The sequence below is a fragment of the Capsicum annuum genome, chromosome 3, assembly GCF_002878395.1.
Source record: "Capsicum annuum cultivar UCD-10X-F1 chromosome 3, UCD10Xv1.1, whole genome shotgun sequence".
NCBI classification, from domain to species: domain Eukaryota; kingdom Viridiplantae; phylum Streptophyta; class Magnoliopsida; order Solanales; family Solanaceae; genus Capsicum; species Capsicum annuum.
Window position 1 is genome coordinate 245,805,660 of NC_061113.1, and position 17,841 is coordinate 245,823,500.

The window sequence follows — 17,841 nt, forward strand, 5'->3', positions numbered from 1 at the left end:
TCAAATTCAAATAATCTCTAGTCAAATATTTCACTAAATTATTCCATCACGGTTCAAGTTTTTATCGAAAGTCCCTTTTTTTTCTTTTCTTATCTCAATTTAAACGCTTTAAAAATTAGCGTTCTCACTCTTTTTTAGTTTGTATCAAAATTATCACAATCTCACATCTTCTTCTATCGATATCGTGATTTCTACAATCTCACATCTTCATCTATTTGAATCGAATTTTTTTTTATTTTGCTATTGTCATGTATAAACATACACTTTCTACTCATCTTTAACATCATTACTCTATATTAAAGAGTGTTTGTTCTTCTTTTTTCTTACTCTCACTTTTCTATTTTTTTCATCAATTTTTTCTCCATATCTAGTTAAAAATAAAGTGAAGGATGATTATCACGATTTATTTGATGAGTTAGATCTAATTTTTGAAGGTGATGAATGGGATCATCACAAGACTTCAACTAATAACTACACAGACGATGGTGCAAGATCTTATATGAATGAACAAAAAGAAGAGAAGAATGAACAAAAAAAAGAGCAAGAGACTAATGAAGATGATCGAAAAATTGTCATACAACAAGATTATACACAAGTACAAAAATGTGAGACTAATTAAAATATCAAAAAAATAACTGTAACAATCTTTATAATCTGATTTAAAATTTAGAGTATTTCTTTTCTTTTTTTTTAAATTATTTTTTTCTTTTTTCTTCTCAAATTTTTTCCTCTATCTATTCTCTTACATCTCTAACATATATCAAAAATCTTTTGTTCATTTCTTTTAATATTATAATCCCTATTCAGTCTATACAAGACAATTCTTTCACTTACATAATTTGTATCAAGATTTTTACTCATTTTTTAAAAATTATTATCTCTACTTTAAATCAAAGTTTTAAAGAGGTCTTTATTATACTAGTTTCTGAATATGCATGTTGCACGTGTGTTTCACTCAGATCAATATAATTTTCTTAAAATGTTTTTTTTTGTTTTTTCTCTTAGTCTCTCTCTTTTATTTTCTTCTTAAATTTTTTCATCTATCCATTCTCTCACATCTTTAGTGTATATCAAAAATTATTTTCTAATTTTTTAACTATTTTATCTCAATTCAAGAACTTAAAAATTAACGTTCTTACTTATTTAGTTTGTATCAAAAATTTCACAATCTCACTTTTTCATTAGTTTATATCTAAGTTTTTCGCAATCTCATATCTTCGTTAATTTATATCAAAATATTTTCCTTTTTTTTTTCGCAATTCACATCTATATTCACTCACTTTTTACTCTTCTTTCACATCTTTATTTGATATCAAGGAGTTTTGGTTCTTTTTTTCTTAACTTTTTTTTTCTTTTTTCTAAAATTATTCTCTCTGTCTATCTAGCTTAATACATAGTGATGGAAATTATCACGATATATTTTATGAGCTTAACTCACTTTTTAGAAGGTAATGAATGAGACCATTGGAAGACTTTAACTAATAAAATATACAAACACAATGAAATCTGATTCAAATAATTTCTAATTAAATATTTCACAAAATTAATCCGTCACATTTCTAGTTTATATCAAAAGTTCCTTTCTCGTTTTTTTACTTTTATTATCTCAATTTAAACACTTCAAAAATTAATGTTCTCACTCTTTTAGTTTGTACTGAAATTCTCACAATCTTACATCTTGTTCTATCTATACCGTAATTTCCGAATCTCACATTTTTATTTATTGGAGTCGATTATTTTTTGTTATTATCACATATAAAAATACACTTTCTACTCATCTTTAACATCTTTATTCTATAATAGAGAGTATTTTTCCTTCTCTTTTCTTATCTAAATTTTTTCTTATTCATTCTTTTTTATTTTTTCCACCAATTTTTTCTTTCATATCTTTCTAAATACAAAGTGATGGATGATTATCACGATACATGTAATGAGCTAGATCCAATTTTTGAAGGTGATAAATGAGATCATTGTAAGACTTCAACTGATAACTACACAGACGATGACACACAATCTTATATGGATGAATAACTTATAACTATACAAATGATGGTGCACGATCTTATATGGATGAAAAAAAAAAGAAAAAAAAACTAATAAAGATGATCGAAAAATAGTCATACAAGAAGATTGTGCACAAGTACAAAAATGTGAGACTAATTTAAAACATCTAAAAAATAACTATAACAATCTTTAAAATGTGATTTAAAATTTAGAGTATTTCATCTTTTTTTTTTCTTAAATTCTTTCCTTTATCTATTCTCTTACATCTCTAGTGTATATCAAAAACATTATTATTATTTTTGAATATTATCATCTCTATTCACTCTATAAAAAATAATTTTTTTACTTCTACAATTTGTATCGAGATTTTTATTCTTATTTTTAATTTTTATATCTATTTTAAATCTAAGTTTAAAAAGGATATTATAGTAGTTTCTGGACACGCATATTGCACGTGTGTCCCAATTCTATTTATATACTTTTTTTAAAATGATAATTTGTTCATTTTTTCTTGGTCTCTCTCTTTTATTTTCCTCTTAATTTTTTTTATCTATCTATTCTTTCACATCTTTGGTATATATCAAAAAATAATTTCTCATCTTTTACTATTCTTATCTCAATTCAAACAATTCACAAATTAATGCTCTCAGGTTTTTAGTTTATATCAAAATTTCTACAGTTTCACTCTTCATCAATTTATATCATAATTTTTACAATCTTTCTTTGACGATCTTCTTAGATTCTTCCATTTATCTGTCTAGGTTAATTTAAATTAGTGTATAATTAAGATAATATGTTTAATGAATTTGATTCACTTTTTACAAGCGATGAATTAAACAAGGACTATAATGCTCATTATTATATGAATGATCCATAGAAAAAGAAATTAATGATGAAGATGACTGAAAAATGAAAGAGAAGTAGAAAAAGGTGAGATTAATTTACAATAATATTTTTTATTTTCGCTCCTATTTCACCATAAATTTTAGAGTGAAATATAAAAATTTGGATTTATGAAATAATGATTTGAAATTTGAAGTTATATTTTAATAGGTATTTAACTTAAAAGAAATTTAAAGTTTTTTGTGAGGAAAAAATCAACAATAGATCTGGATTAATTTTTTTTTCTATTCTCATCTCCATCCAAATATTTTCTACTTATCTCTTACATCTTTAATTTGTCAAAGTACTTTCTTCCTTTTTTCTTAATTTTTTTCTTAAATTGTTAAATAATTTTTTAAAAAATAATTAAAAGTGTAAAATGATTTGTGCAATTAGTCACACGTATTTTGCATGCATTAAGTGAGTTTTACTTAAAAAGACAAAATTAGTTGGGTGGAAAAGCTTTCATAATTGGCTCAGAAGCACATGTTTTTTCACCTGATTTGTTGATTCCCTTTTATTGTTTTATTATCTAGAAACAATCAATAGTTTCAAGTTCAAAACATTGCTTGATTAAAAAATTGTGAAATTAGAGTCTTTGCTATTTTTTTTCTTACTCTCTCTCTTTTATTATTTACTCCCCTCCCCCCTTAAAAAATTGTGAAACTAGGTTTTCATTGCTCTTTCTTTTTCTTCTATCTACAATAAATTCAAGTTTTAAAAAGGACTTTATTATACCAGTTTTTGAAATGTGTGTTGCACGTGTTCCCAATTCTATAGTACAAATTTTTTAATGATGAATTCTTCTTTCATTGTCTTACTCTCTCTTTTCAATTTTCTTTTTAAATTCATCTTAAATTTCTACAATTTCACATCTTCATCCTTAATCAAAATTTTCACAATTTCTCATCTTCATCGGTTGATATCAAAATTTCAAAAATCTCACATCTATATTTGTTTGTATCGAAATATTTTTGTCTACTCTAATGTATACACAAAATTTTACTCTTCTCTCATATTTTCACTCGATAGTATAGTCTTTTCTCCTTTTCTTCTTGAACTCCCATTTTTCCTTAATCCTAGTGCTTTCTCTTACTGATTACAATTCCAGTAATCAATAATTATTACTATTCCTCTTTTGTTTTACAAAATTACACCTTCTTTTACTTATTTTCAAGATACCTATACAAACACTTGATAGAATTCTTCCTTATTCCCTGTAGGATAGACCCCAACCTTATTGGATTCTATATTTGATTCAACGATGGCTACATATATTTTGGGAGGTGTAATTTGGATGACATCAATAACTTAATGTATTTAATGAAGTATAAATTGTGTATTTACGTATTTGTGTATTTGTTTGCTAATATATATGTTTAGAGTATTTAAAATGTATTTTAGACAAGTCATGAGTCAAAAGAATCAAATAGAGTTTCGATGAGAAATCTAGTTAGTATAGCCTATGCTATGCTTATTCCTGTGTACTTTGATGAGATTATCGTATTGTATGTAATAATTTATTTTATGAGTTGTCGATAAATTCCATTGGAGAATCTACAGACACTAAATGAAACCTACAAACAATTGACAAGATGTGAGGAAACAAGGGATAAGTAGATCAGGAGCATAGAACAAGAATTGGGGGAAACCTCACCTAGAAGGCTTGGCCTTGCGCCGTACCGCCCATAGAATAGGAAGGGGAATTATGAATCACCTTTCTGGAGAGGGCACACTGTTTTGTTCATGATATGAGCTTGCATTGTACCCCTCGTATCCCTGTAATGTTCATGTAACACAAACCCCCCAAAACATTTAAAAAGTAGTCTTTTACTTGGTTTAAGTTGGGGGAAAGGTGGTCAAGGCTTCTGATTCATTAGGGGAAAATTAAGATTAATTTCTAAGAGATATTTATGTTAATACACATGTAAAGAGAGGAGAAAGCATAAAGGTAAAACACTCCGGATTTTGGCCATAGAAAATTTCCTGAGATTTGAGCTCACTGCCTTAGGTATGACTGGACCCCATGAGTCGTAGGGTGTTTTAACGAGTCATTGGAACGATTGGTAACCAAACTAGTAAGTTTGTGGCTTGATTCTACTCTAAGTACGAGTGGCTCACTAAGACCCGTAATGAGATGTTACGAGTCATTAGGTATAATTGTAGGGTGTCCAGTATGTCCTAATTTATGTTCTGTGTTGACTACAACTCATATGGTCCTATTACGATTAGTGCCATTGATTCATAAGGAAAACATTGTAGGGTTCCTTAGTGGTACTACCTTGGTTATGACTCGTGGTGACGAGTCGTATGGAGTGGTTACGAGTCAAGGGGTTGACTCATAATCAAAGGCGGCACTTTTCAGCTTTATAAGTTGAGAGCATTATAGACATTTCTCATCTTAACCAAATAGAAACCCATACTTATAACCTCTTTTAGGGTGTCATTATCTCTTAAACACATCTAAGTAACTCCTCATATACTCTTAAATTTTCAAGGTTAAGAACATTTAGGGTTTTCAAAAGGTTGGTCAATTAGGGCTCTCAAGGGTGATTTCTCTCCGTATATCTTACAATTACAGGCATGTTTCTCTTCCCTCATTGTTAATTTTGTAAAATCATGTGATTTAAAGTATTGTTCATGAGATTATTGTGATGGTTTTGAATGTTTATAAATTGAACAAAGTTTCTCATGGTTTATTTGTGCTTTTCATGCTTTAAATATGGTTTTGAATTTGTGGGTGAATTCTCTGTAGATACATCTAGTTAATTTAATTCTGAATTTATTTCTAATATATGATATATTAATTGTGTTAAAGATTTCAATCTATTTTGACTAAATAAGTCCAATAGATTTAAAACTTATTTTTTTCTAAATCAATTATGAAATATTTTTCTCGAATAGCAGTCTTGAATTCAAGTTGATTCTATTTCGACTTTTAGAGAAAAATGATCAAACAATTCCTAATCATGGTACTTGCGGATCGGATAATCCAGATAATATAAAAAAAAAAAAAGAAACTCCAGATATTTGAGATCTTTCTCTTTAAATAATATCACAATTCCAGTGATGGTTTCATTAGATAACTTACAACTAAAATTCCTCTTTTTTTTAATCCAGTTCCTCAACCAACGCGAACCCCAGTTAGATTCAAGCACGCATAGGTATGGTGAATGAACTGGGGAATTGTGATTATCCTAAACTTGTGACTTTTGAGATGGTTATAACCCCAACCCCATAATGTGAAATTAGTTTTAGTTATGAGAACTGTGAGAATTTGTAAAATTGAACCAGTCTTAAACTATTGCATAATATAAAAAGGTATTTAAAATACAATGGTATGATTTAATAAACAAAGGGAGTCAGTGTTCCCCAATGTGTATTAATGAACAAAGGGAGTTGTTCTCCCCAAGTTAATGGAAATTATTTTGGCATGTTGTTGTTACCTTGCAAGTGTAGTTGGTATGACCATACCAACATTATATGCAATAATCTGGAATGTGGTTTAATGAATGAAAATATGTGATACTTGTTTTAATTAGGATATAATACGTGTTGTGTAGCTGAGTCATGAAGGTGGAGGTCTGAGAGACTGATACTGGGAATCACATTTGCCGATGCAGGGGTCAAAGTGACCAGAGAGGTTCGAGTCTCCCTTATTATTATTTCATGATTAGGGAGGTTTGATTCCTCCATAAATCATTATATGATTGGGTTCTTAAGTTACCTTGGTATATATTAGAGGATTCGAGTCCCTTGTGTGCATATATATGAATTATTCTTTGGTTTGTGCGGCTGCACATACTAGGGCCCGACCAGAGGGTGAGAGCTGGGGCCCATATAGCCCATGGGTACTATTATATGAAAGTTGAGCTACACAATCCAGGCTAAGGTTTTGAAAAGCATGTTTATGCGTTTGATTATGTGCATTGGTTTCAAATGATTTTAAATTTTTGATAATATCATTATGTTATCCTTATCCCTGAGTTTCATTCTAGTGCTCACCCTGTAAATCATCTTCGGACGTTGTATCCCCACATAATATAGTAATTGGTCATACTTTTACTCCTCCTACTCAGTGACTTGGATTTGGGATCAGCTAGTGAGTCAGATTGAAGTAGCGAGGTTTCATTCCTCGGAAGACACCATTTCATGATTATAGTTTCCTTTACATTTTAACTATTTCTTTGGATTTGGTTTTTGGCTATTATTGGGGGCATGTCCCGACACTTTATTGATATTCAGTTTTGGATCATGGTTTAGAAGTCTTTGTTTGGACTACTATGGCTATATGGTGGTATCGATCGGTCAATTTGCTGGTAGTCGGTGGTTTGTTATGGACATGCATTTAAACTTTCTTAGACTATTGTACATTATCTTATTATATGCTCAAAATTCAGTCGGCCTTGAGGTGTGGTGTGTTTTGTTTGGTTAGGTATAGGGGTGATTCTGGTCCACATAGGATTTGAGATACCCCTCACAGCCAGGCTTTAGTTTGGGTCATGAAAAGGGTGGTATCAAAGTCTATGTTTGGTGTCATTGGGTGTCCAACAAATTCGTGTCAAGTAAAGTATCATTTATGGGTATGTAGAGTGTCACGCTTATAAGGGAGAAACTATAAGACATTTAGGATTGTTTACCTTTCTTGTTGTTCTATTTCAAGCCATAGAGTCTAAGGTCTTAAGTCACTATAATTCCTATTTGTTTGCTTTCCAAATAATGCCTCCCAAATGATCTAATGCTCATGGAAACTCCTCTGTCCCACTTGAGGACAATGTTGATGAGACACGCCCTTCTTATGGGGTCAGACCTGGTGTAGGGGTTTAGTTCCTGATTGCCTTCTTGGAGTTCCATCGGTCCCCTCTAGTCCTTCTTGAGCTCCTCAAGTTGATGTGTTGGATGTAAAATTTTGTCAGTCTATTCATATGTTGGCTCAGTTGGTAGCTTCTTTTTCTGAGCGTGTAGCTTTTTTTAGTCCATCTTCTGAAGCCACAAGGATTGAACAGTTTATGAGATTGAGGTTAAGTCTTCCTGTGTTCACTTATGTTAAGGTTGAGGAGGATTCTCAAGATTTATCGATGAGATGGATAAGATCCTCTGGGGTGATACATGCTACTAATGAGGAAGGTGTAGAATTTTCATCCTATCAATCAAAGGATATAGCCTACCAATGGTATAAAGAATAGGAATAGTCTGGGGGATATGATGCCAAATCCGCATTGTGGGATGATTTCTCTAGTTCATGTCTAGACCACTTCTTTTCTTGGGAGATGAGGGAGGCAAAAACGGAAGAGTTTGTTAATCTGAAGTAAGGAAGGATGATAGTTAAGAAGTATGCCTTGAAATTCCATCAGTTATCCTGATATAATCTTAAGTTAGTGTCTAGCATGAGGGATAGAATGAGGAAATTTGCTTATAGGTTGTCCTGTGATTTGATTCTAGAGAGTAAGGTTGCCCTGTTGGACAAAGATATAGACATCTTCAGCTAATTTATGTAATAAGTAGGTAGAGATAAGGGAAAGGTAGAATAAGAAGCTTAGATTTTCTGCTCAAGGTGGAGGTCAATAACAAAGTGGTAGAGATGGTGGAAAGTAGTTTAAGAAGAAGTGGGGGAGTTCTGGTACCTACTCTACGGCTAGTGCTCCTTATCCAAACAGCTGGATGATCGTCGTTCTTAGCATGATAGTGCGTTTAAGGCACAGGGTGCCTAATCTCAGCCTGATAGGGCTCAGTCTGCTCCATCATATCCTCCTTGTAGATTCTGTGGGCAGGTGCACCATGGGTTTTGTGAAGAAACGAGGAACAAGTGTTTTAAATGTGGTCAGATTGGTCACTTGTAGAGGGATTGACCTTATAAGGTTGCTTTAGGGGCAAATAAGATTCATGTTGCCACTTCATCAGCTCCTACACCAAAGGGTGTCGCATCTGCTTCTAGTACCGACCCTAGATGATATCTCTTGTATGCCCTTGCTACCTACCAGGACTCAGAGACATACCACCATGTCATCACTGGTATGTTATGACTTTTTTCTCATGATGTGTATTTCTTGTTTGATCCGAGGTCTACTCTTTCCGAGGTCTACTCTTTCTTGTGTGACCCCATTTGTGGTTGTGCATTTTGATTTTGGTCTTGAGTTTATCCCCTATCCCTTTTTTTTTCAACCCCAGTGGGTGACTCTGTGGTTTCCAGAAGAGTTTATAGGGTTTGTGTGGTGTCTGTTGGTGGAAGAGAAACTCTAGTAGATATGATAGAGTTAGACATGGTTGATTTTTATGTCATATTGGGGATTGATTAGTTTTATTCATGTTATTCCTCCTTAGATTGTCGAACCCTTAAGGTCATGTTTAAATTTTCTAATGATCCAGTCATTCAGTAGGAAGGGGATTCTCTAGTGCCTAAGGGAAGATTCATATCATATATCAAAGCCCGGAAGTTGATTTCCAAGGGATGTCTTTATCATTTGGTCTAAGTTAAGGATTCTAACTCTGAGGGTCCTTCATTGACATTCTTTCCCATGGCTAAGGAATTCCCCGAGGTTTTTTCTGATGATCTTCCTGGTGTTCCTCCTAATAGGGAGATTGATTTTGGGATTGACCTTGTTCCGAACACTCGTCCTATCTTTATCCCTCCCTATAGAATGGCTTTGGCTAAGTTGAAGGGGCTTAAGAAGCAATTGAAAGACCTACTTGACAAGTGTTTTTTCCATCCCAGTGTGTCATTGTGGGGTGCTCTTATATTGTTCGTACATAAGAAGGATGGTTCCCTTTAAATGTGCATCGATTACTAACACGACCTAAATCAAGGCCTTTTCGTAATGGGCAATCCCATGGCCAACCAGGACCGGAGACCACTCTTGATACCCGACCAAACCAACCATTGTATATAAATATACCCAGAGTCGGATGAACTCTGAAGATATGAAAAGATAGTGTAATGCACGATCCAAGACTTTAGGATAGGTCCATACCCATGATCAACCAAAGCAAGTCCAACCATCGAATATCCAACCAATAACCAAGCCAAACCATAAATCAAAACCAAGACAATAATCCCATGTATATATATATATATATATATAACATAATCAAACCATACCCAATTCCACAGTTGTCCATACAAAGCCTCTAGACCAAACCAAAGAGTACCTAGTCAGGACATGCCCTTGACCATAGCCAAAAACCAACGTCTACAAAAAAAAAATTATATAAAGTAATCCATGACATGAAATAGATGCCTTTTGAACTATGGAAGCTCACTACTTCAATCTAGCACCAACTATTACTGAATTCGATCAATGGGCATGAAGAGTAGTATGGCTAGTTCCTTCATCATGTGGGGATACAACCGCCCAAAGACAGGTTAGTGGGTGAATGCTAGCATGCACTCAGGATAAAGATAAAATAATGCCAACACTTAAAATCAAGTAAACCAATGACCACAAGCTAACCCATGAGCTGGTACCTGCTGTGAGCACTGAGTAAACTGATAGTAAAAGACATATACGGAGAATAACGGATAACGCCATAAGGTTTTAAAATATTGAAACATGGTTAAATCATAAATATGAATGTTTGAAAACATACTGAAAAGACTGATAAAATAATTGATAAACTGACTAACTATCAGGATGTCTGAAAATCCTCTAACTGACTGAATAGGGAGTTGATGGGACAAACCCCCAACTAACTCCAAACTGACTCAAAAAGAGAAATACTGAAATACTTAATGAAGATAAAATTTTCCTCAAAATAAAAGGACTCACCACTGCTGTTGATGCTAAAGTGCTGAACTCATCTAAGCGCGGTTAGGAAACTATGCGTTCGAGCCTATGGTAGAAAACATCATAGAGAGAAGAAAGTATGTGGTTAGTATTTTGAATATACTGGTATATGATATGAGGTCGGGCTAAAATGCATAGGTTAATGTGCATAAAATACTGACTGGCTGAATAGCATGAGATAATGACTAAATGAATAACATGAGATATCTGATGCATAATGCGTGTGAAAGCTGTAAAATATGAGAATGCATGACCAAGCAGATAATATGATACTAAAGTAGTTTATAAACTAAAATACTAAAATCTGGTAATTGAATAACTGATAAACTATATGTTATGGTCACGCAAACCTGAACTAATATCTGTACTGGATACTGAACTAAGACTGTGGGAGGTATCATCTAACCAGCATGCCCCAATTTGAGCTAATCGGGGTCCAACCTGTAACCCCAGTTGGAAGGGTGTCAATTTCGTGCCACGGGTACTAACAATGGCTGTGTGGATCCACTAAACCAATGTCTTGAAAGACTAATGCGTCACCCTAATCTAACAGATGCTCTAATGAGATATGTGTTACCCTCAACTGGAAGGTAAACACTTTATCAACGCTCAACTGGTAGGTTAACATCTCTAACTTACACTGGCTATGTAGTTCTAGAACTAACGGGCTGCTACTAAAGGTCACATCCTCTACTGGTAGGTGAGCCCCCATTCCTGAGTTTGATCAGTGCTAAATTATACTCTCAACTGAAATGACATTGATTACTAGGCTGAACTAAGCTTAACTGAAATAACAACTGACCATAATAACTGACTGAACGATAATGCTCATGGTTTATCTAAATTTGTTTTGCATATATTGAGACTATGTAAAAAACTAAGTTTCAGGTATTCATAACCCCTAGCACTGAATGGAAATAACAATAAGGACATATTAAAGCTTTGAAACTATGGTAAAGGATCATTGTTCAAAATTCAACATTTAGGCATTTCATCAAACACGTGTGGGGTCATGATCTTAAGCATAGGAAAGGGTAAAGAATGTGAAATACCATAGTTACAACACAAACCATGAATTAGGTATTTAATATGAAAATTTTATGCTTCAAACGTGTAAGGGCTACTTTCCAACGAAAAATACTTTTAAACATCATGTATAATCAAAATTCATAAAAGCTTCATGGAGATAACTCATTATACACATGAAATTTCATGATTTAAAACATAAAAATAGATTCTTCGACTCCATGTGTTAAAATGGCCCATGGATGAACATCCAACATACCTTAGACCTTAAATCTCGAAAGAGAAACACAAATCTTTTAGCTTCCTTGAAGGTTCTTGGATTGGGAGCTTGATTTCTTGATTTTCTTGAAGAAAATGTAATTGAATTTGATATTCTTTGGAGAGGGTTGGGGTTTCTTTGATAGAAAATTGGAGAAGAATAGGCAAATAACGCCCAAATTACTAATATAAGTCAGGTTATGACAACTTGGATTGGGGGGAAAAGACGTTACTGACCCTCAGACATTTGAATTCATAACTAAAATGCAGTTTAAATGGGGACCATGATGTGCCAAGAAGATCTATTTACCCATCACGATGTTCCACTATCGTAGTGAGGTTCTGGAATTGAAATCTAAATATGCCCCAATCCTCGTCCAAAAAATCCAAAACTTCCCCGAGACATGCTCTTTACACCTCTGAACATGAATTAACTCAAAAACTTACATCTCAGGGATGGGAAGGCCAGTTTAAAAATCCTTGAAGTTAAGAGGCCAAAAATAATTCTAAGTCCCCAACACTTAGTGAAATTTTCAGGTTCTAAGCCTCTTATGTAAACACTATGAGTTGATCTGAGCTATAAAAAGTATAGGGTATTAAAATATCTCCCCCTTGGGAACAATCGTCCTCGAATGAGACTAATTAAGTTGAGAGTACCGAAAGAGCTGAGATTACATACTGAACATGCATAATTGAAAACATGATTACATGATAGGTCTGAAACATGATACATGACTGAATATCATGAACTGAACTGATTCCTTGGATATATGCAATGATGAGAGTGGTTATAAGGCTGAGGTAGAATCGAAAGAGTCAACTTATGAGTAACCATTACCTCAAGCTAGATTTGCTTTCATGAACAAGAGATGAGAGGTTTAAGACATGAAAACTTGGGATGTTACAACATCTCCCCCTTGGTATAGTTCGTCCCCAAAATGATACTGACTTTGCTAAAATACTAAGGAAAGACTGAGATAATACATAAGGCACTTATGAACTGAATCAGGAATGAATACCTGGATTTGAATCGTGACGCATGAACTGAACTAAATTCGCAAATTACTCTAAGAGCACACATAAAATTTCAACTAACAATGACATATATTAAGAACTTGGACTCAATCTTACTCCACACTGATAACCTCAGACCAAACAAGTATACAACAATCTTTTCCCAAACATGAAACATTTACTCTCTCCCATCTAAACACCTGTTCATCACCACTACTATTTCCTAAGGAGAGGTTATTGAAAGGTTAGATCAAGAGGACCTAAAGTATGAAAGAATACTATGCATAACTTGGACGCTTAACTGAGGCCTGATAAATAGAGTATCCATAACTTGGATTCATTACAGAGGCAAAATTGCGGATATACATAACGTAATCTAATGTTTGCTGATCATTAAGAAAGTAGCATGAGTACTGGAATTGGACATACTGTAAAGCATGAGTACATTAGTCATGAGCTATATGACCTAAGTTTAAAGTTCATAAATTCATGGAACATGTTTCGTACTGCTGAGTGAACTGGAACTCCTCATAATAGGGACTGGGAGAGTACATGATTTACTCTAAGGTGCATGAATATGAGCTATGATCATAGAGTTGACATACAAGGCATGAGTACATATCGTGAGAACTGAAGAAAAAATACTGAAATAAAAATAGGTTGGGCATCGTCCTCCCTCAATAACACTATTCCCAATTTACTGCTGCTAAACTTCTGGGTTCATGCTTCTAACTCTAGGTCATATGCTATCATAGGATTCTGAGAAGGGATTTGAAAACACACCTGACCCCGAAGCACTGAGGTACTATCCCTCCATTTGATGACTAGTTTATTAGGAAACTAAAATTGGATGACTCTATTTCTACTATCGAGTGAGGCATAACATGAGTAAATCCAAACCATATCGAGAATGACATCAAAATTGGTAATCTATAACTCTTCAAGATCTACTGAAGTGACTTTCTGGGATATTGTGATCGGATAGTTCTAATATAACTACCTAGCTACAATAGAGACACCTACTAGGTTAGACCCTGAGAAGGGTTCTGCTAAAGATTCAAGACTGATATCAAAATTGACTGCTATATACGGGGTTACAAAAGAAGGTGAAGCTCTGGGTTATAATAAAACATGAACATGAAGATGAAAGACCTGTAACATACCCATAACCACATTAGTATATCTTTCCTAATTGTGTTGGGGCTGGAGTGCATAAATTCTTTTTTGGTGCTGACCACTGGTGATACTAGAAGTGGTGCCTTGCTAAGTCGGGAAACCTATTGGAGCTGAAGGACGATTGGACTGGACCTGTTGTCACAAATCCCTTCCCCTCTGAGTCACTACCGGACACTCTCTAACTCTATGACCTGGATTTTCCTACCCAAAACACATACCACTGCCAGCCTTACACACACCCTGAGGATTCTTACTATATTTTTGGCAAAGTGGATTAGTATGACCACTGTTTACACTACCCTGGGACTTTGAGCTTGGTGTTTTATCCCGATTTTTATTCCTAAACTTTGGAACTAGTGCCTTAGCTGAAGAAAGAGATGGGGCTAAGAATTTCTAACAGAATTAGGAGCAGTTACCACCCTCTAATCTTGGCTTAAAACTACTTGTTCTAGCCCTCTTATTCTCTCTCTCTATATCTTTCTACACTTCTCCCCCTCACTCTGCTGAGTATGAACCCTAAGCCTAGCTAGGACAACAACCTACTGATTATTCTAAGAATATACTGAATAAGCTAAGGTAGTGAAGGTACCTCTGACCTCAGCGTGAGAGACGTGCTTATTTAGGAGATCTTCCTGAACAGACGAAGGTGCAGGATGATTGTCATTCCTAAGGTGCAGGATGATTGTCATTCCTCCATCTATTGTTATTTTTGGGAGATATTTTCTGTACACAAAAGGAAGAATGACTTAGAAAGAGAGTTTAAATAGAACACCATGCTCTTTTGCACGATATGAATACTGAAAGAAAGGAAACTTTTTCTAAAATATCTTGTAGCCACTTGTCCATAAGTATAGCGTGCTTCACACCCATGCACAAGATTCTACTCAACATAGATTTTTAGACTCCCTAGGAAATTGTAAAACCTTAGGCTCTGATATTAAGTTTTGTCACGACCCAAGGCTACCCCCTAGTTGCGATAACGGTGTTTATGTCACAAGTGACCACAAGCTAACCCATGAGTTGGTACCTGTTGTGAGTACTGAGTAAAATCATAGTAAAAGACATATACAGAAAATAACTGATAACACCATAAGGTTTAAAATATTGAAATACGGTTAATCATAAATTTAAACATTTGAAAACATACTTAAAAGACAGATAAAATAGCTGATAAATTGACTAACTGTCTGAATATCTAAAAAGCCTCAAACAGACTGACTAGGGAGCTGATGGGACAAACCCCCAACTTACTCCAAACTAACTTAAGTAGAGAAATACTGAAATACTGAATGAAGATAAACTTATCCTCGAAAGATGAGGACTCACCACTGCTGTTGTTAGTGAAGTGCTGAACTTATCTAAGCGCAACTAGGAAATTTTGTGTCCGAACCTATGATATAAGACATCATAGCGCAAAGAAAGTATGTGATCAGTACTTTAAATATACTGGTATATGAGATGAGGTCAGGATGAAATGCATAGGTTTATGTGCATAAAATACTGACTGACAGAATAGCATGAGATAATGATTGATTGAATAACATGAGATATCTAATGTATAATACGCGTGAAAGCGGTAAAATCTGAGAATGCATGACCAAGCATATAACATAATACTGAAGTAGCTTGTAAACTGAAATACTAAAATCTGGTTACTAAATAACTGATAAACTGTATACTATGGTCATCCAAACCTAAATTGATATCTATACTGGATACTGAACTGAGACTGTAGAAGGTATCATCTAACCGACATGCCCCAATCTAAGCTAATCGGGATCCAACCTGTAACCCCAATTAGAAGAGTGTCAGTACTATGCCATGGGTACTAACAATGGTTGTTTAGATATACTAAACTAATGTCCTGAAGGACTAATGAGTCATCCTCATTTGGCAGGTGCTCTAATGAGATATGTGTTACCCTCAACTGGAAGGTAAACACTTTATCAACCCTCAACGAGCAGGTTGACATCTCTAACCTACGCTGGCTACGTAGTTTTGGAACTAAGGGACTACTACTAAAGGTCACACCCTCTACTAGCAGGTGAGGCCCCATCCCTAGGTTCTCTCGATGCTAAATCCTACTCCTAAATGAACGGACACTGATTACTAGGTTGAATTAAGCTTAACTAAAATAATAACTGCTGAATGATAATGCTCATGGTTTATCTAAAACCATTTTACAAATACTGAGACTATCTGAACAACTAGGTTTCGGGTATTCATAACCCCCAGCACTGAATGAAAATAACAATAAGGACATATTAAAGCTTTAAAACCATGGTAAAGGATCATTGTTCAAAATTCAACACTTAGTCATTTCATCAAACACATGTGGGGTCATGATCTTAAACATGGGAAAGGGTAAAGCATGTGAAAATACCATAGTTACAATACGAACCATAAATTAGGGATCTAATATGGAAATTTCATACTTCAAACATGTAAGGGCTACTTTCCAACGAAATACACTTGTAAACATCATGTATAATCGAAATTCATAAAAACTTCATAGAGATAACTTATCATAAATGTGTAAGTTCATGATTTAAAACATAATGTTTGGAACACATTAAAACATGTCTTTAGTTGGAACTAATAATGAGGTAAGAGTACATCCTTATAAAAGAAGATTCCAGAGAGAAACTTGACTCTTGATCCCTTTGAAGAACACTTGTAAAAACCCTAGCCTCCAATCTTCAAGAGAGAGTTTAATAGAGTATTTGGGGTGTTTCTATTCTTCAAAATATGTTATGAAAGGCCACCAAGGGTTATATATATGGGGACATAAGGGTTTTGAGGGTGGGAAATATTTGGACTACCCCCGACTTAAAAGCTGAAAATCAACTCCTGGGTGGGTATGACCCAACCCCTTAACTTGTATTCTAGGGTACGAGTGGTACCCTAACTCATACCCTACCCTTCACCATGGTCCCCTATACTGACCAAAATATGACCACACAACCCCAACTCGTACCTTGGGTTATGAATGGTACCTACAAACTGTACCTTGGACAGTTTCAATAAGTCCACACCTAAGCATCATACGAGTTGGCATCACACACCTCGTATCTAATTATACGACTAATATGATGTTGATCCATATCTTTGAAAGTAACCAAAACAAACCTACTACCCAACATACGAGTGAGCCATCCCAAATTGTATCTTAAGGTATGATTGGTACCCATGAGTCGTACCATGGACAGAATGTCCAAAACCCATGAATTTTTGCAAAGGCCAAGGTTTAGGGTGATTTATTTCCCCCCACTTAGGATCATTCATCCTCTAATGACGGGTAAGGGTGAGAAAAAACATGAGATAACAAATTAACACCCATCAAACTTCCCTGAAACCAAATTAGAAAACGAAGACATAAGTCCCAAGCACAATTTATTCCCAAACACCTACATTCCGACCTCTGACTATGTTAGAAAACAAAGATATAAGAGAAAGAATTCCTTTCCCTTAACCAAGTTAGAAAACCAAGATGAGTCGAAGAACGCATACCTTATGCATGAGTTCTAGAATAAAGAACCAACTCGGATACTTGGACTCCATGTCCCCTTCTGCATCCAAATGGCTTTCTCGGACTTTTGGGTCCACCACAGAACCTTCACCAAAGCCACACCTTTTGTTTGTAATCGGCAAACTTGCCACCCCAATATCCTCACCGGGACCTCCTTAAGGAACAAAGGAT